At 42.4% G+C, this 19,799-nt stretch overlaps 1 protein-coding gene and 1 long non-coding RNA gene across 4 annotated transcripts in view; one reads left to right on the top strand and one right to left on the bottom strand.

Moving 5' to 3' along the window:
* The window catches only part of LYPD6 (LY6/PLAUR domain containing 6), a 56,563-nt gene extending 43,162 nt beyond the window's left edge, over positions 1–13,401 (bottom strand). For 2 of the 3 annotated variants that reach the window (XM_064154818.1, XM_064154833.1), the window contains exon 1: positions 13,025–13,401. The gene's annotated coding sequence lies outside the window, so the exon portion shown is untranslated. Of the gene's footprint in view, positions 1–4,008; positions 4,069–13,024 lie in introns of those variants that run through there. The other variant, XM_064154825.1, reaches the window with a different exon arrangement.
* Positions 13,402–14,749: 1,348 nt separating this feature from the next.
* LOC135181602 (uncharacterized) lies at positions 14,750–19,421 on the top strand. The gene is made up of 3 exons (XR_010304946.1): positions 14,750–16,914; positions 17,188–17,304; positions 18,578–19,421. It is a non-coding gene; the product is annotated as an uncharacterized LOC135181602 (long non-coding RNA).
* Positions 19,422–19,799: the final 378 nt, after the last annotated feature.

The following is a 19,799-nucleotide window of genomic DNA, read 5'->3' as shown; positions in this document are numbered from 1 at the left end:
AAACCTGCTCAAGATCAGATATAATCAGACTAAGGTGATATATTAAGGGCTAAATGTGGAATAGGACCTGCTAATATAACATATTGACATATAACCAGCTAAATGTGGTATAAAACCTGCTCAAGATTAGATATAAACAGACAAAGGTGATATATTAAGGGCTAAATGTGGAATAGGACCTACTAAGTATAACATATTAACATATAACCAGCTAAATGTGGTGTATAACCTGCTCAAGATTAGATATAAACAGACAAAGGTGATATATTAAGGGCTAAATGTGGAATAGGACCTGCTAAATATAACATATTGACATATAACCAGCTCAATGTGGTATATAACCTGCTCAAGATTAGATATAATCAGACTAAGGTGATATATTAAGGGCTAAATGTGGAATAGGACCTGCCAGATACGACGTACGAGCAGCTAAATGCGCCATGCAACTTCTTGAACACGCTACATAACCTGCTAAATATTCCCAAAGTGCAACTTTTAGCCTGGCTCTATGTTTATACATTTTCCCTGCTTGGTTTTCCTCGGTGTGGGAACCAATCCCAAACCTTAGGGAATTCATCACCTGTCTAAGCACCGAAATACTGACCCAAAAGGTTTTGTTTGCTGGCTAAATGCCTTCCAGTACCCAAAAAGGAATCATCCAACAAGGGAGTCAGGCAGCTCCCTACAAGTCATATTTTGTCTGTGCCACAGCTAATGAGATGAAAGCAGATCCACAGAGAGAAGCAGGAGGCTGACGGATGCACTGTAATTGCAGGCGGGATTCGATGACAGCAATTTATGTCCAAAGGCAAAGAGGTTGTTGGAGGGAGAGGAAGGAAAGGGCAAGGTAAAGCTGCCAGGGTTTCCATGGGGCGCATGAGGAAGTTTTATAACAGCACATTGAAAGGGACAAGGGAGTTAGGAAAGTTGTAATGATCACTCACTGTATTCCCCCCATCCAATCCTAGCCTGTTTAGCAGGTTGCACAGCACATTCAGCTGCTTATATGCAGTATTCAGCAGGTTGCACAGCGCATTCAGCTGCTCACATAGACTATTTAGCAGGTTGCACAGCACAGTTGGCTGCTTCCAGAGAATATATAGGTTATATGGCACAGCCAGCTGCTTATCTAGACTATTCAGCAGGTTATATGGCATGTTTAGCTGCTTACAGAGAATATTTAGCAGGTTGCATAGCACATTCAGCTGGTTATATACAGTATTTAGCAGGTTGCACTGCACATTCAGCTGCTTATATAGACTAGCAGGTTGCACAGCACATTTAGCTGGTTATATACAGTATTTAGCAGGTTGCACAGCACATTTAGCTGGTTATATACAGTATTTAGTAGGTTGCACAGCACATTCAGCTGCTTATGTAGACTAGAAAGTTGCACAGCACATTCAGCTGCTTATATGCAGTATTTAGTAGGTTGCACAGCGCATTCAGCTGCTCACATAGACTATTTAGCAGGTTGCACAGCACAGTTGGCTGCTTCCAGAGAATATATAGGTTATATGGCACATCCAGCTGCTTATCTAGACTATTCAGCAGGTTATATGGCATGTTTAGCTGCTTACAGAGAATATTTAGCAGGTTGCATAGCATATTCAGCTGGTTATATACAGTATTTAGTAGGTTGCATAGCACATTCAGATGCTTATATAGACTAGCAGGTTGCACAGCACATTTAGCTGGTTATATACAGTATTTAGCAGGTTGCACAGCACATTTAGCTGGTTATATAGGCTAGAAAGTTGCACAGCACATTCAGCTGCTCATATAGACTATTTAGTAGGTTGCACAGCACATTTAACTGCTTATAACAATATCTAGCAGGTTGCACAGCACATTTAGCTGGTTAAATAGGCTAGCAAGTTGCACAGCACATTCAGCTGCTCATATAGAATATTTAGCAGGTTGCATAGCACATTCAGCTGCTTATATAGACTAGAAAGTTGCACAGCACATTCAGCTGCTCATATAGAATATTTAGCAGGTTGCACAGCACATTCAGCTGCTTATATAGACAAGAAAGTTGCACAGCACATTCAGCTGCTCATATAGCATATTTACCAGGTTGCACAGCACATTTAGCTGCTTATAACAATATTTACCAGGTTGCACAGCACATTTAGCTGCTTATAACAATATTTACCAGGTTGCACAGTACATTTAGGTGCTTATATACAGTATGTAGTAGGTTGCAGTGCACATTCAGCTGCTTATATAGACTATTTAGCAGGTTGCAGTGCACATTCAGCTGCTTATATAGAGTATTTAGCAGGTTGCAGTGCACATTCAGCTGCTTATACAGACTATTTAGCAGGTTGCACAGTACATTTAGCTGCTTAGATACAGTATTTAGCAGGTTGCAAAGCACATTCAGCTGCTTATAGAGAATATTTAGGTTATATGGCACATTCAGCTGCTTATCTAGACTATTTAGCAGGTTATGTGGCATGTTTGGCTGCTTACAGAGAATATTTAGCAGATGATATAGAACATTTAGAAGGCTACATACCACATTTATTCAGGCTATACACAGTATTTTGCTGCTTATATGTCATATTTGGTTGCTTATGTAGGATATTGAGCAGGTTACAAGGCACATTTAGCTCCATACATCATATTTAACAGGTCATCCAGCATATCTAGCTGCATATATGGAATGCTTAGCAGGTTATATGCCATGTTTAGCTGCTTATATAGCCTATTTAGCTGCTTATATAGTATATTTAGGAGGTTATACAGCGAATTTAGCAGGAGGTCTTTCCAACCTGGTGGATTCTATGATTCTAGAGCATATTTATCAGGGTATATACCATACTTAGTGGCTTCTATGTCATATTTACCTGGTTATAGAGCATATTTAGCAGGTTATATACCATACTTAGTTGCTTATATACCATATTTATCTGGTTATAGAGCATATTTAGCAGGTTATATACCATATTTAGTTGCTTATATGTCATATTTACCTGGTCATAGAGCATTTTTAGCAGGTTACAAAGCAGATTTAGTTGCTTATATACCATATTTATCTGGTTATAAAACACATTTAGCAGGTTATATACCATACTTAGCAGGTTATATACCATATGTAGTTGCTTATATATCATATTTTTTTGTTATAGAGCATTTTTATCAGGTTATATACCATATTTAGTTATTTATATACCATATTTATCTGGTTATAAAACACATTTAGGAGGTTATATACCATATTTAGCAGGTTATATACCATATGTAGTTGCTTATATATCATATTTTTCTGGTTATAGAGCATTTTTAGCAGGTTATATACCATATTTAGTTGCTTATATATCATATTTTCTGGTTATAGAGCATTTTTAGCAGGTTACATACCATATTTAGTTGTTTATATACCATACTTATCTGGTTATAAAGCATATTTGGCAGGTTATATACCTTATTTAGTTGCTTATATATCATATTTATCTGGTTATAAAGCATATTTGGCAGGTTATATAGGATCACAGAGGCAGAATCATAGAATCAACCAGGTGGGAAGGGACTGCTTATGTAGGACATTTAACTGTTCAGATAGCATATTTAGCAGGTTAGATAGCATATTTAGCAGGTTGCACAGCACATTTAGCTGCTTATATAGCCCATATATAGCATATTTTGCTTGTTATCAGGTTATAGATGATATTTAGCAGGTGACACAGCATATTCAGCAGATTATGTAGCACATTTAGTTGCTTGTAAAGCATAATTGGTAGCTTATATAGAGCCCTTAGTAGATTATATTGCACATTTAGCTGCTTTTATATCCTATTTAGCAGGTTGTGTGCCAAATTTAAGAGGTTTTACAGCATGCTCAGTAGCTTATAGTATATTCAGTCATTTATACAGCATATTTAGCCATTTATACAGCATATTTAGCTGTATATATACCCAGGCAAAGCAGCAAAGTGAACCCCCCCCCCACCCACTTACACGCCAGTGAAGAGACACGGGAGATATATTTCAGGTCCTCACCTTAATTATCTCCCAGTTATCAAATCTGGAGTATTCCAAGCAGCATTTTCCTTGGGTCACAGCAAAGTCCTGGCACGAAGCACAGCTCCTGCTGCAAACATCTGCAGCATCCCTTCTGAGAGGCACCCAGTCTTCGTACCCTGCCTTGGCACCACATAAATAGCAATATTGTGGCTTCAGCCCCGATCCGCGCCCCCCGCGGCGCTAGGGAAGGGGCTGAGCTGGCAAGGGGGGGGTTGGTCACGTAGGCACCAAGCTGTGCAAGGTGCCAGTGGCAGGACCACTTAGAGAGAACTTTCCTCCTTTGCTCTTAGCACAGGCCAACTGGTAAATCAGGATTTCATCTGCGATGCAAGCATCAGTGATATTTAAGAACTCAATATATGGCCCATGAGGACTCCATCCAACCTACCCATGGCCATCCCTACCTTGCAACCCTCAAAACGGCCACTTTACAAAACCTACAGCCCTACAAAACCTACAGCCCTACAAAAACTGCAGCAGAGGCACTAAAAGTCCTCTGTAGGCACAAGGGAGCAGAGAGTGGCACTCATGGAGAACGATGATTATTGCGGCGAACATATGGCGACGGAGGGATAAGAACTACCCTGAGTAGGTCACACCACACAACAAAGAGCCCAGGGAATTCACCAGGAGTTAAAAACAGGCATCTGAGGTCTACTGCAGCTATTGTGACACTTGGCAATGAGGAAAATGATGAATGATTCCCTCCCATCCAAGAAGGTTTTGCCCCGAGCAGTTCTGGTGTCCCAACTAACCCATCCAACCCCTCAACAAAACATCATACCGCCCAAAATAATTAAAGCAGAAGAGGAAATAAACATGGGAGGTAGTTGTACTTATGTCTTTCCTCACCAATGATATCACAAGAACACAAAAATCTCTTCAGGGCGCCAAAGAAGCGGCAGCAATTCTACCTTACCACCTACTTTGTGCTATTCTCACTCAGTAAATGCCTCCTGTAGGGAAGGAAGATAACTATCAGCAACCAGGCTATGCCATGCTTTGCCCAAAGACCGTGTCAGGATTCAAATGAGACTCTGTTCTCAAGGTAAACAAACTCAGGATTACAATAAGAGTTCATCCTCAAGGTAAATAAACTCAGCTGTGTCTTTCAGACCTTTCCTGAGCCAACCATCAGCCACACCAATATATAGCTCAACATCTTGTGCGGCGTTCGCCATCACCCAAGCTTGGCTGGTGCATCACAGTTGTTCTGCCTATTCCACCACATCATCTTAACAGGTACTACATGCAGTGGGAGGGGAGGAGGCAAGAAAATGAGGGGGGTGGTAGGTTTCCCTGCTCAGGCTCTTGTGTGGCTAAACAACACCTTGAAGGGCACACAATTCTTTCAGCCCCTCTTTAAGCTCCCAACCAGCCTAGTTTCTAGCAGTAGTGGGAAAGTCTGGAGCAAATCAAGAGATTCAGCCTCGGGTTTTTCCATTGGAAAACCCCAAACTACTCAAGGGGAAGAGCTGAAAAAAAACAGTTTATTCTGTTTCTAATCTACATTGTAACTCATACTTTACCTTTTCCACCAGTGAGTCGGAGGAAATCAGGCTCAAGATCAGACAGGCGAGGGCCAGATAATTAAGCAAGAGGCTCGCTGACGCATAAATCGAGTTTTAGATTTACAGTGAACAAAGTCTTCTACTGTAATGCAACCAGGATGACTTTTCAGATGTATTTATGTCAGCACTGGCCTCCCAAAAATCCAGTGGGAACTCAAAGGGTCGGATTCCCTCCCCGCTGGCACCTCCCAGGGCCATACGGGAGGCAGTAGGGTTAGTCCCCAGGACCAGCCTGATTAAAAGCCTGCCCTGGGTGTTTGCATAACTAATCAGTTGAGTGTTGGGGAATCATTTTATCTGCTTTAGCTCATTAGTCCTGCTCGCCATTGTGGTGATCACCCACCCGTAAGCGCCTCACCAGGGCGCTCCACTTGCACCTTTGCGCCACAGCAAAGCAGACGTGGATCTGGTGGGGAAGCCTCCTCCTGACACCTCGCCTCCAGCAGAAGGCTCATCACTTGGAATATCTACACTTTCATTCCAGCTCTCCTTCCTGAAGTGCCTGTTGCAGAGCAGACAGCACCGCTCCCTTTCCCCACCAGCAAACCCAACAGGGAGCTGGAGCAGGACGCTTGACCTCCCGACACCACCATCCAGCAGGAGCTCTGAGCTCCCGCGCATCCAGAGAGAGTTTTATCATCTCTGTGCAAAATAATAATGGGCTCTCCACGGCAAGGCAAGCAAAAATACTCAACAGAGATCAACCCAAAGGTATGTTAATGGGCAGGCTGGGGGAGATCTCCACTCAGCTCACACTGAGATCTCTGTTGCTGATCATTCATTTCACCAGAGCGAGCTCTCTGAGGCGCTATCATTTCATGTTTCTTTGCTTTTGAGAAGGCATTTGCTGTGCCAGTTCACAACTGGAACTTCACAGCATGGGAAAACCATCAGCCCTGCATTCTGGGCCTGGCTTCATGTGAATCTCAACCAGATTGAAAAAAGACAAACCTCAGCCCTTAAAATATGCTGCTGTAAAACTCAACAAGTTGCCAGTACGACAAATCGTCCTGACAATGCACAGTACCAGCCACAACAGATACTCCTGTGGCTAGTCTCACAGCCTGGGCAGGCTTTTGTGCTTGGAAATAGCCATTCCTAGCTGAAAGTTCCCAAAACAGAAAAGAAAACGTTGGGATTTAGTGTTTTCCATCACGCAGCTGCATGAAAATAGTATAGAGCTTGGCTATTTTACCAGCAAGTGATGCAATTTAATGCTTTCCATCACACAGATGCATGAAAATAGTATAGAGCTTGGCTATTTTATCACCAATTGATGCAATTTAATGTTTTCCATCACACAGATGCATGAAAACATTACATTGCTTGCCTATTTTACCAGCAAGTGATGCAATTTAATGCCTTCCATCACATAAATGCATGAAAACATTATAGAGCTTGGCTATTTTATCACCAATTGATGCAATTCAATGTTTTCCATCACACAGATGCATGAAAACATTATAGAGCTTAGCTATTTTATCAGCAAGTGATGCAATTTAGTGATTTCCATCACACAGATGCATGAAAATATTACATAGCTTGCCTAGCTTATCACCAATTGATGCAATTTAGTGATTTCCATCACACAGCTGCATGAAAACATTATAGAGCTTGGCTATTTTATCAGCAAGTGATGCAATTTAGTGATTTCCATCACACAGATGCATGAAAATATTACATAGCTTGCCTAGTTTATCACCAATTGATGCAATTTAGTGATTTCCATCACACAGCTGCATGAAAACATTATAGAGCTTGGCTATTTTATCAGCAAGTGATGCAATTTAGTGATTTCCATCACACAGATGCATGAAAATATTACATAGCTTGCCTAGTTTATCACCAATTGATGCAATTTAGTGATTTCTATCACACAGCTGCATGAAAATATTCTAGAGATTGTCTATTTTATCAGCAAGTGATGCAATTTAGTGATTTCCATCACACAGATGCATCAAAATATTACATGGCTTGCCTATTTTACCAGCAGGTGATGCAATTTAATGGTTTCCATCACAGAGATGCATGGAAATATTCTACAGCTTGTTTTCTGCATCAGCAATTGATGCAGTTTAGTGGCTTCCATCACAGAGATGCATGGAAGTATTATTTAGCTCACCTATTTTATCAGCAGTTGATGCAATTTAACGGTTTCCCTCACACAGATGCATGAAAATATTCCATGGCTTGGCTATTTTATCAGCAGTTGATCTAATTTAGTGATTTCCATGACAGAGATGCATGAAAATATTGTTTTATCAGCAGTTGATGCCATTTAATGCTTTCCATCACAGAGATGCATGGAAATATTCTATAGCTTGTTCACTGTATCAGCAAGTGATGCACTTTAGTGGCTTCCACCACACAGATGCATGAAAACATTACTTAGCTTGTATCAGCAATTTGATGCAATTCAGTGCCTTTTCATCACATCAGCTATACAATAATGCAGTTGTAATGAAGAAAGTGTTAATAATCCTTCCAAACAAAGTGCATTTTAGCAAGGGGGGGTGGGGTTGGGGGGAAAAGGCAAGCACATGCACTAGCTACAGCTGGCAACAAAGCTAATTGTCAAAGACATAATTAATCTTTTACATAGTAGTGTTATTTTAAACAACAAGATGAGTAGGATGCTCTTTTGTACTGGTGATGGACTGGCTCGGGGTTGTTTGGGGTTTTGTGCAGCCTTACAACGTAGATAATTGTTATTTGATTTTATAGATAGGATTTATTTGGCCTTTTTTTTAACTCAGAAAAACAATTTGTCAAGAGCTAAGTTTCCATCAGCAGGTTCTCAAAAAGGAAATCACACCCCCAGGGCTCTCCTGCCAAACCCTGCGGGGTGGGGAGCTTTTTGCAGGGGAATGTGGGTTGTAGCCCCTCGTGGAGGGGATGCTGACACCCCAAAGCAGGTGGGCAGGAGCCGGGGGGGGAGGACACACACACTCACTGGGAAACACACACTCAACAGGCATTCCCTCCTCCCTAGGCTACTCACACCTTTAATGGAGCAATTAATTGATACACTGAGCTTAAATGATGTGACTGGGGAGCTGAATGCTCTGAAAACGTTGAGCTTCAGCTTTTACTTTGCTCAACGCCCTGAGCATGTGGCACCCAAAGGGACTCTTTATCTGCTGTGACAGAGGATGAGCTTAGAAAGAAGTTTTGTATGATATAGATATATATAAGGACATGTACCTAGCACTATTTTTTTGCTGTAAGAAAGTATAGCAAACGTTTTTGAGTGACAGAGAGACCTGTAGCTGGCAAATTTTGTTCCCCTGTAATGCATGTTAGAAAGTATTTGAGCCAATATAAAGACCTGTGACCATTGCCTTTTTTCCCCTTGTAATAAAGAGACTTAAATAATGTATATAGTGTAATAGATACAGAAAGAGAAACACCTACCTATTGCTTTTATTCTGCATTAAGAGACTTAAATAACACATATATATAGTGTAATATAAAGAAACATCTACCTATTGCTTTTATTCTGCATTAAGAGACTTAAATAACACATATATATAGTGTAATATATATATAAAAAGAAACATCAACCTATTGCCTTTTTTCTACAGTAAGAGACTTAAATAACATATATATATATATAGTGTAATATAAAGGAACATCTACCTATTGCTTTTATTCTGCATTAAGAGACTTAAATAACACATATATATATAGTGTAATATATATAGAGAAAAAGAAACATCTACCTATTGCTTTTATTCTGTATTAAGAGACTTAAATATTTAACATATATATAGTGTAATATATATAGAGAAACATCAGCCTATTGCCCTTTTCTCTGCATTAAGAGACTTAAATAGCACATATATGTAGTGTAATATATATAGAAAAATAAACATCTACCTATTGCTTTTATTCTGCATTAAGAGACTTAAATAACACACATATATAGTGTAATATGTAAAGAGAAACAGCTACTTATTGCTTTTTCTCCTGCATTAAGAGACTTAAATAACACACATATATAGTGTAATATATATAGAGAAAAAGAAACTTCAACCTATTGCCTTTTTTTCTGCATTAAGAGATTTAAATAGCACATATATATAGTGTAATATATATATAGAAAAAGAAACATCTACCTATTGCTTTTATTCTGCATTAAGAGACTTAAATAGCACATATATGTAGTGTAATATATATAGAAAAATAAACATAGACCTATTGCCTTTTTTTCTACATTAAGAGACTTAAATAACACACATATATACATAGTGTAATATAAAGGAACATCTACCTATTGCTTTTATTCTGCATTAAGAGACTTAAATAGCACATATATATAGTGTAATATATATAGAAAAATAAACATCTACCTATTGCTTTTATTCTGCATTAAGAGACTTAAATAACACATATATATATAGTGTAATATATATAGAGAAAAAGAAACATTAACCTATTGCCTTTTTTTCTGCATTAAGACTTAAATGACACATAGATAGAGAAACATCTACCAATTGGCTTTTTTCTGCATTAAGACAATTAACACATAAATATAGAGATAGAAAAGAAATACCTGCCTATTGCTTTTTTTTCTGCATTAAGAGACAAATAACACACATAGATATGTAGTGTAATATACAGAAAGAGAAACTCCTGCCTATTGCTTTTTCTTCTACATTAAGAGACTTAAATGACACATAGATAGATAGGTAGACAGCCAGAAACATCCACCTATTGCTTTTCTTTTCTGCATTAAGATACTTTAATAACACCTATCTGTAGTGTAATATACAGATAGAAAGAGCAACATCTGCCTATTGCTTTTTTCTGCATTAAGTGACTTAAATAACATATAGATGTGTTATATACATATATATGTAGTGTTAATATATAGAATCATCTACCTATTGCCTTTTTTCCTGCATTAAGTGACTTAAATAACACATATATGTGTTATATACACATATATATATGTAGTGTAAAACACAGATAGAAACATCTACCTATTGCCTTTCTTTCTGCATTAAGTGACTTAAATAACACATATATGTGTTATATACACGTATATATATATGTAGTGTAATATACAGATAGAAGCATCTACCTACTGCCTTTCTTTCTTCATTAAGTGACTTAACACATACATGTGTTATATACATATATATATGTAGTGTAATATACAGATAGAAACATCTACCTATTGCCTTTCTTTCTGCATTAAGTGACTTAAATAACACATATATGTGTTATATACACATATATATGTAGTGTAAAATACAGATAGAAACATCTACCTACTGCCTTTCTTTCTTCATTAAGTGACTTAACACATACATGTGTTATATACATATATATATGTAGTGTAATATACAGATAGAAGCATCTACCTATTGATTTTTTTTCTTACTGTAGTAAAGACTAAAAAGAGATTTTGTATAAAATAGAGATGCACATATATATATTGTTTTTCCTGCAGTAAAAAGGTAGAAAGAAGAGGCTCTTGCTATATATACATTATATATATATATATATATATATATATATATATATATATTATATATATATACACACATTATATATATATATATATATATAACATGCACATATGTATAGAAATGCATTATATATGTATATAAATGCATTATATATATACATATATATAAATAATATAAATGTATTAATTTATTTATTACTGTAGTAGAGAAAAATGTTAGAAAGAAGAGATTTGGTATAAAATACATAGGCAGACATGCAATCAGCACTGCTTTATTTCTCTAATGGAAAGGTGGAAAGAAGAGATTTTACATAGGCAGACATACAATCAGCACTGCTTTATTTCTCTAATGGAAAGGTGGAAAGAAGAGATTTTACATAGGCAGACATGCAATCATCACTGCTTTAGTTCTCTAATGGAAAGGTAGAAAGAAGAGATTTGGTATAAAATACAGAGATGCATTTACCTGTTGCTTTATTTTTTTTCCCTCTAATAAAAAGGTGGAAAGAAGATAATTTGTATCTTTTGTATATATATGTGTGTGTGTGTAATATATATATATATGCACAAGTACTGCTATAAGTATATATCTACTACTGTATGTATATTTGTATATATACAAGTACTTACTTTTGTCTGTAATAAAAACAGAAAGAAGAGATTTTATATGTATATACATATAGAGATATGTACCTAATTTTTTTTTCCTGTAGTAAAAAGTAAGGAAAAAGACATTTGGGGTAAAATTATATATATATATATATATATATATATACACATATATATATATATGTCTTTTATATAGAGAGATATTTCTTTATGTAAATTATATATATATTACAGATTTATATATATATATAAATATTGAGATATGTAGCTCTCATTTTTTTGCTCTAATAGGAAAAATATATTTATATTAGAAAGAAGGAATTTTGTACAAAATAGAGAGACCTGCACCTAGCACTCTTTAATTTTGCTGTAAGAAGGAAAAAATGTATTAGAAAGAAGGAAATTTGTCAAAAATAGAGAGAGACCTGTACCTATCACTCTTTAATTTTGATGTAATTGGGAAAAAAAAAATTAGAAAGAAGGGATTTTGTAAAAAATAGAGGGAGCTGTACCTAGAACTCTTTTATTTTGCTGTAATAGGGAAAAATAGATTAGAAAGAAGGAAATTTGTCAAAAATAGAGAGAGACCTGTACCTATCACTCTTTAATTTTGCTGTAATAGGGGAAAATAGATTAGAAAGAAGGAAATTTGTCAGAAATAGAGAGGGACCTGTACCTATCACTCTTTAATTTTGCTGTAATAGGGAAAAATAGATTAGAAAGAAGGAAATTTGTCAGAAATAGAGAGAAACCTGTACCTATAACTCTTTAATTTGCTGTAATAGGGAAAAATGTATTAGAAAGAAGGAAATTTGTCAGAAATAGAGAGAAACCTGTACCTATCACTCTTTTATTTGCTTTAAATTGGGAAAATGTATTAGAAAGAAGGAAATTTGTCAGAAATAGAGAGAAACCTGTACCTATAACTCTTTAATTTGCTGTAATAGGGAAAAATGTATTAGAAAGAAGGAAATTTGTCAGAAATAGAGAGAAACCTGTACCTATCACTCTTTTATTTGCTTTAAATTGGGAAAATGTATTAGAAAGAAGGAAATTTGTCAGAAATAGAGAGAGACCTGTACCTATCACTCTTTAATTTTGCTGTAATAAGGAAAAATGTATTAGAAAGAAGGAAATTTGTCAAAAATAGAGAGAGACCTGTACCTATCACTCTTTAATTTGCTGTAATAGGGGGAAAAAATCCATTAGAAAGAAGGAACTTTGTAAACCAGCATAGAGAGACCTGCACCTATCCCTCTTTTATTTGCTGTAATAGGGAAAATTTGTTAGATGTTATTAATGTTTTTAATTACAATCTGTATATTTAGAAAGGTACCTCCGCAGCTGGCCCTTCAGGGAGTCTCCATGGCCGCACCCGGGACACCCCGCGGCCGTCCGTCCCCGCTGCCGGGGGCTGTCTGTCCCCGGGTGGGACGCGGGGCCGCCCGCCCGGCCGCTCGCTGGCTTCTACCGAGCCGCGGCTCGCATCGCCTGGAGGGGGAAGGCTCTGGATGCCTCCCTGCCGGGGCCAGAGGCAGGCGCGCTGCTGGCTCATGGACCGCGAATGCTCGCTGCAGCTTCTCCTCCGCTTGGCAAGGGGTAAGATTAGATCTCGGCTGGGAGGTGCTGAGCTCTAGTTTTCCATCGTGCCTTTACCAGGAATTAGACGCGGGGCTGGCTCCGTCCATATCGCACAAGGCTCTTGCACAAAATCCTCTTTGTGGCAGGGGGGAGGGGGGAAAAAAAAGTTAGAATCCTCTAGGGAGAAGAAATTCAAAAGCAGGAGGGAATTGGAAGCTCCAGGGAGAGCAGCTAGCAGGGGAAAAAAAAAGGTGGGGGTGGGGGGGAGAGGAAGAATCACATCTCCCCCTGCAGAGAGCAAAAGCACCCCAAGCTGCAGTCTCACCACTGCGGGGTTACCTTCTTCCCAAGCAGCTTTTCTGCTCCGAGGGGGCTGCCGCGGCTCCTGCACAGGGCTCAGCGGTGAGCGGTTTGCGGCTCCTGCACAGGGCTCAGCGGTGAGCGGTTTGCGGCTCCTGCAGGGCTCAGCGGTGAGCGGTTTGCGGCTCCTGCAGGGCTCAGCGGTGAGCGGTTTGCGGCTCTTGCACAGGGCTCAGCGGTGAGCGGTTTGCGGCTCCTGCAGGGCTCAGCGGTGAGCGGTTTGCGGCTCCTGCACAGGGCTCAGCGGTGAGCGGTTTGCGGCTCTTGCACAGGGCTCAGCGGTGAGCGGTTTGCGGCTCTTGCACAGGGCTCAGCGGTGAGCGGTTTGCGGCTCCTGCACAGGGCTCAGCGGTGAGCGGTTTGCGGCTCCTGCAGGGCTCAGCGGTGAGCGGTTTGCGGCTCTTGCACAGGGCTCAGCGGTGAGCGGTTTGCGGCTCCTGCAGGGCTCAGCGGTGAGCGGTTTGCGGCTCCTGCACAGGGCTCAGCGGTGAGCGGTTTGCGGCTCTTGCACAGGGCTCAGCGGTGAGCGGTTTGCGGCTCTTGCACAGGGCTCAGCGGTGAGCGGTTTGCGGCTCCTGCACAGGGCTCAGCGGTGAGCGGTTTGCGGCTCCTGCAGGGCTCAGCGGTGAGCGGTTTGCGGCTCTTGCACAGGGCTCAGCGGTGAGCGGTTTGCGGCTCCTGCAGGGCTCAGCGGTGAGCGGTTTGCGGCTCCTGCACAGGGCTCAGCGGTGAGCGGTTTGCGGCTCTTGCACAGGGCTCAGCGGTGAGCGGTTTGCGGCTCTTGCACAGGGCTCAGCGGTGAGCGGTTTGCGGCTCCTGCAGGGCTCAGCGGTGAGCGGTTTGCGGCTCTTGCACAGGGCTCAGCGGTGAGCGGTTTGCGGCTCCTGCAGGGCTCAGCGGTGAGCGGTTTGCGGCTCCTGCAGGGCTCAGCGGTGAGTGGTTTGCGGCTCTTGCACAGGGCTCAGCGGTGAGCGGTTTGCGGCTCTTGCACAGGGCTCAGCGGTGAGCGGTTTGCGGCTCCTGCAGGGCTCAGCGGTGAGCGGTTTGCGGCTCCTGCAGGGCTCAGCGGTGAGCGGTTTGCGGCTCCTGCAGGGCTCAGCGGTGAGTGGTTTCCATCTCCCTGGGAGTGTCTTCGCGGCCGTGAATCACGGCGGAGTGAAGGGAAAGCTCTCCCCAAGCACAGCTCTCCGCACGGGGAGGCTGCAGGTTTGGCTTTTGTTGGGTTCGGCTGTGGTTTTGTTTTCATCTCCTGCCAATTTCAAGCAGGGCTCTTTTTTTGGGTGGTTGTTATCACGGCAAGAATGTAATTGCCTGCTGGATTCGGGTCTGCTTCCCGGCAGGGTGAGCACAAACACTTACATGCACTTGGAGGAAGCATGACATCTTGTTTTTAGCTCACTGAAGTGGCTGTGAGATAACAAGCAATGCCCTGTCCCTGAGCGTGCAAAAGATGAGATAACATTCGCTGTTCTTGAGATAACAAGAGCCCGAGGATGGTTTGGAAGGCACCTCAAAGACCATCGCCTCTGTCGGGTGGTGCACGGTGGTAAGACAAAGAACAACGCATGCAAACTTGCCCAGAAGAAGGTTTCACCTCACCATGGCAGAGTGCAGTAGCAATGTGAGGAAATGATGGACTTGTAGAAGGAAAGAGATGTCTCTCTCACTAATGTGTCCAACTTGAGGCTCCCCAGTTCAAAAGAGACAGGAACCTGTTGGAGAGAGTCCAGTGGAGAGCCATGAGGATGAGTGGGGGACTCGAGCATCTCCCCTGTGAAGAGAGACTGAGCGTCCTGGGGCTGTTTAGTCTGGAGAAGACTGAGGGGAGATCTGATCAGTGTGTACACATCACAGGATCACAGGATGTTAGGGGTTGGAAGGGACCCAAAGTCTAACCCCCTGAGGGGGTCCAAATACCTGAGGGGTGGGGGTCAAGTGCCTGGGACAAATCTCTTTTCATTGGTCAGCAGCAATAAGCCAAGGAGCAACAGCCACAAACTGGACCAGAGAAGGTTTCAGCTCAACATGAGGAGAAACTTCTTTGCAGTGAGGGTGACAGAGCACTGGAGCAGGCTGCCCAGAGAGGCTGTGGAGTCTCCTTCTCTGCAGACTTTCCAAACCCGCCTGGATGCATTGCTGTGCAGAGAGCAGCAGTGAGCCAAGGAGCAACAGGCACAAACTGGAACAGAGAAGGTTTCACCTCAACATGAAGAGAAACTTGTTTCAGTGGGGGTGACAGAGCACTGGAGCAGGCTGCCCAGAGAGGTTGTGGAGTCTCCTTCTCTGCAGACTTTCCAAACCCACCTGGATGCATTCCTGTGCAGACTACCTTAAGGGATCCTTCTTTGGCAGAGGGATTGGACTGGATGATCTCTGGAGGTCCCTTCCAACCTCTAACATTCTGTGATCCAGTTCCCAGCTCGTACGAGATCACCTTGCTCAAGACAAGGAGTGACTCTAGTGCTACAGCCAAGGAGAGCTGTGACTTCCAGCCCTTTGTGTGCACAGGCTGGTGTCAAGTTTAACACCATGCTGTAATTCGTTGTCAGTGCATTAATTAGTCATGCAGAAAGGATTCCAAGCAGACACTGCATCAACGTAAAAAGCATTAGCACTATATCAGCATTGGCTGCCGGTTGAAAGCTGCTCACAAAGCCAGGAATGCTCCTGCTGATGGGAGAAGCTACACAACCTGCTCCCTGCTCCCAACCCAGTACACAAATCAGGGGCTGGGGTGCTGGTAGGATCACCAGTTTTTCCTGTTCCATTCCAGTTCTGGGCTGAGCTCCCCACTTCAAGAGAGACAGGGAACTACTGGAGAGAGTCCAGTGGAGGCTATGAAGATGCTGAGTGGCCTGGAGCAGCTCTGTGAGGAGCAAAGGCTGAGAGCCCTGGGGCTGTGCAGCCTGTGGAAGAGCAGCCCCAGAGGGGATCTGAGCAATGCTCAGCAAGAGCTAAAGGAGCTGTGGGGGGTAAGGGGATGGGGCCAGACTCTTGTCAGTGGTGCCCAGTGCCAGGACAAGGGACAGTGGGCACAAAGTGGAACCCATCTGAAGGTGAGGAGAAACCTGTTTGGTGTGAGAGTGCTGGAGCCCTGGAGCAGACTGCCCAGAGAAGTTGTGGAGTCTCCTTCTCTGGAGAGCTTCCAAACCCCCATGGCCATTGTGATGCTGGGCAAGCTGCTGTGGCTGACATTGGGGTTTCCTGTTTCCTCTTGCTGTGTTTAGGTTAACATCATCTACAAAACATAAGCTTCCCTTGCACAGCTCTTCACCTGAGTCAAAGGTATGTTTGAACCCTGCCACATCTACCCTACCTGTGTATAATTTAACTTTTTAAGAGCTGCTGTGTTGACAGAACCATTGTTCACTCACTGGGAAAGCTGCCAGCTCAGACCCAATCCTTGAATTAATTGCTTGTTATCATTTTTAATGGGTTCATATTAGTGCTTATTATTTACCTGCTTGGAGAGGTCTGGTTTTTAGCAGCTTGAAGAGGTTTCTGTAACTCTGATGTTGAAATAGTAACTCTCAGGTTTATAACATATTCATTTTATAGATGCCTTACAGTTTTGCAGGAGAAAAAATATTGCACATCCAGAGCAATGACTTGGGGGTCACATCAGTTAAGAGATGAGGGACAGAACTCTTTGGACCATCATATCCTACAAGTCAGGTAATGGATGAAGGATAAATTGTGCCAGGGGAGATATAGGCTGTTAGGAGGAAGGCTGTTAGGATATAGGCTGTTGTTAGGAGGATATAGGCTGTTAGGAGTTGTGTCAGGGGAGATATAGGCTGTTAGGAGGAAGTTGTTGGCAGAGAGAGTGATTGGCATTGGAATGGGCTGCCCAGGGAGGTGCTGGAGTCACCATCCCTGGGGATGTTGAAGAAAAGCCTGGATAAGGCACTTAGTGCCATGGTCTGGTTGATTGGATAGGGCTGGGTGCTAGGTTGGACTGGATGAGCTTGGAGGTCATAGAATCATAGAATCAACCAGGTTGGAAGAGACCTCCAAGCTCATCCAGTCATAGAATCATAGAATCAAGCAGGTTGGAAGAGACCTCCAAGCTCATCCAGTCCAACCTAGCACCCAGCCCTATCCAGTCAACTAGACCATAGAATCAACCAGCTGGAAGAGACCTCCAAGCTCATCCAGTCCAACCTAGCACCCAGCCCTAGCCAACCAACTAGACCATGTCACCAAGTGCCTGGTTGGTTCTATGATTCTATGACAGCTGGGAAAGAGAACAGGCAATAAATAGAAAAGTCCAGGAAAGCTTATAAGGGAGACCAAAGACCGAGTTGTTGTGTGGGCAGGGTGAGATCTTCCCTGCTATGCTGCAGGACCAGAGCTGCTGGGGATTTCTGGTTGATGAGATGCTCAGATAGGTGATTTGAAAGGCTCCTGGGTGTTAAGACCTTAGTCAGGGCTGGGTGTGGAGGCAGAGAGCTTGGTGCTGAGCTGGCAGCACTTGGAGAGGATATAAGCCAGAAAGCCCATGGGAGGAGGAAGCTATGGTATCCCCAGCAGACCCAGGGCATTGCTTGGACAAAGGATGGGCATCTATGCTGGCTGTAGACATTGGGTTCTCAGATTGTAGCAGGTGGTGGCTGTGAAACTGCCTGTGGAACAACAGACACTCAGTGATCCTCTGCAGACTGAGGTAGCAGCCAGCTTTAGCCCAAAACCAAATGGGTAGAGGAAGAAATCAAATGGGTAGAGGAAGAAATGTCCCTTTCAAGGGGAGCTAAGTAGAAAAAGAGGTGTGAAAAAAAAAAGAAGAGTGTGGCAGAAACTGAGAGCTGCTAACAGAGGGTGGATGTCTTGGGATGGAGCTTCTGACTCAGCTCAGAGATCATCCTTCAGACCAAACAAAAACCCCCTAGCCTGATAGTAATGATTTAATAACACCTAAGTAATTATTTTTGTGTTTATTTCCCTGAAGACCATGATTAGGAACAGGCTCATCTGCCTGCAGCTTGCCTTGCTCCTGAATCACCCTGATGAATCAATCAGAAGAATCCAGGCAAGCAGCTTGCTGAGGAGAAGTCAAAAGGAGCAGCACGGCTCAGAGGTGGCATCATGAAGATGAAAGGTTTAAGAGGACAAGCAAGAAGTCCTGCAGCAGCAGGGTTGTAAGGGATGTGGCTCTTGTGAAGGTTACAAAAGCCTTGTGTTGCTGGAGGGAGAGGGCCAAATGTCTGACTGAAAAGAGGTTTCTGTGAATCACCTCGTTCCAGCTCTCTCCATCAAGCATCTCTAGAAGGTAAACCTACCTCTGTGTGTGTGTAGAACCATACAATCATGGAACATGGATTGGAAGAGACCCTTGCAGCTCCTCTAGTCCAACCCTGCTGCAGTCAGCAGGGATAGTCCTGGCTAGACCAGATTGCTCAGAGCCCCATCAGGCCTGACACTGAGTGTCTACAAGGATGAGGCTTCCACCACCTCTTTGGGCAACCTGTTTCAGTGCTCCACCACCTTCATTGTGATGAACATCTTCCTAATGGCCAAAGAGACTTTTAATGGCCCAAAGGGCTTGCTCCTAATGTCCAAAAGGACTTCTTCCTAATGCCCAAAAGAACTTCTAATGCCCAAAAGGACTCCTAAAGTCCAAAAGGACTTCTTCCTAATGCCCAGAAGAATTTCTAATGCCCAGAAGGACTCCTAATGCCCAGTTCTCATCTCTCCAGCATAACTAAGTGGAGCACAACCAAGACAAAGATAAGAACCAACCAACCAACCAAAAAACAACAAAGAGAAAGAAAAATAAAAACCCATTTGAAAGAAAATACCAAACCTGACAAGTTTCATATTCTTCCCTCGGGGTGGTGGTGGGGGGGAAAGTCTTTAAGCAGGTGCAGAGTTAAGCAGCAGAAGGCACAACAAAGTAGTGCAAATGTGAGGTGGAAGGAAGAGCAGGAAAAAAATAGGCACAGGCAATTGAACCTCCTGCCTGTGGAGCTGGGAGAGGAAAGCAGCTCTCTAAGTGTGAAAGGCCATGCAGGTTGCAGTCCAGCCTCTTCCTTTGGCCATTTGTCTGTCTTCCTAAAGATAAAAAAGAGGTCATTAATTATTTCACCAGTCCCAGGGCAGAAAGCTGCTGAAGGAGGCTGTGGGGTTGTGGTTGTTTGAGGGGGTCCCAGGTTCCCTTGAGAAAACTACAA

This window comes from Pogoniulus pusillus, chromosome 2 (genome assembly GCF_015220805.1).
Source record: "Pogoniulus pusillus isolate bPogPus1 chromosome 2, bPogPus1.pri, whole genome shotgun sequence".
In the NCBI taxonomy this organism is placed as follows: Eukaryota; Metazoa; Chordata; class Aves; order Piciformes; family Lybiidae; genus Pogoniulus; species Pogoniulus pusillus.
The sequence above is the reverse complement of the archived record's forward strand: the minus strand, read 5'-3'. Positions and strand labels throughout refer to the sequence as shown.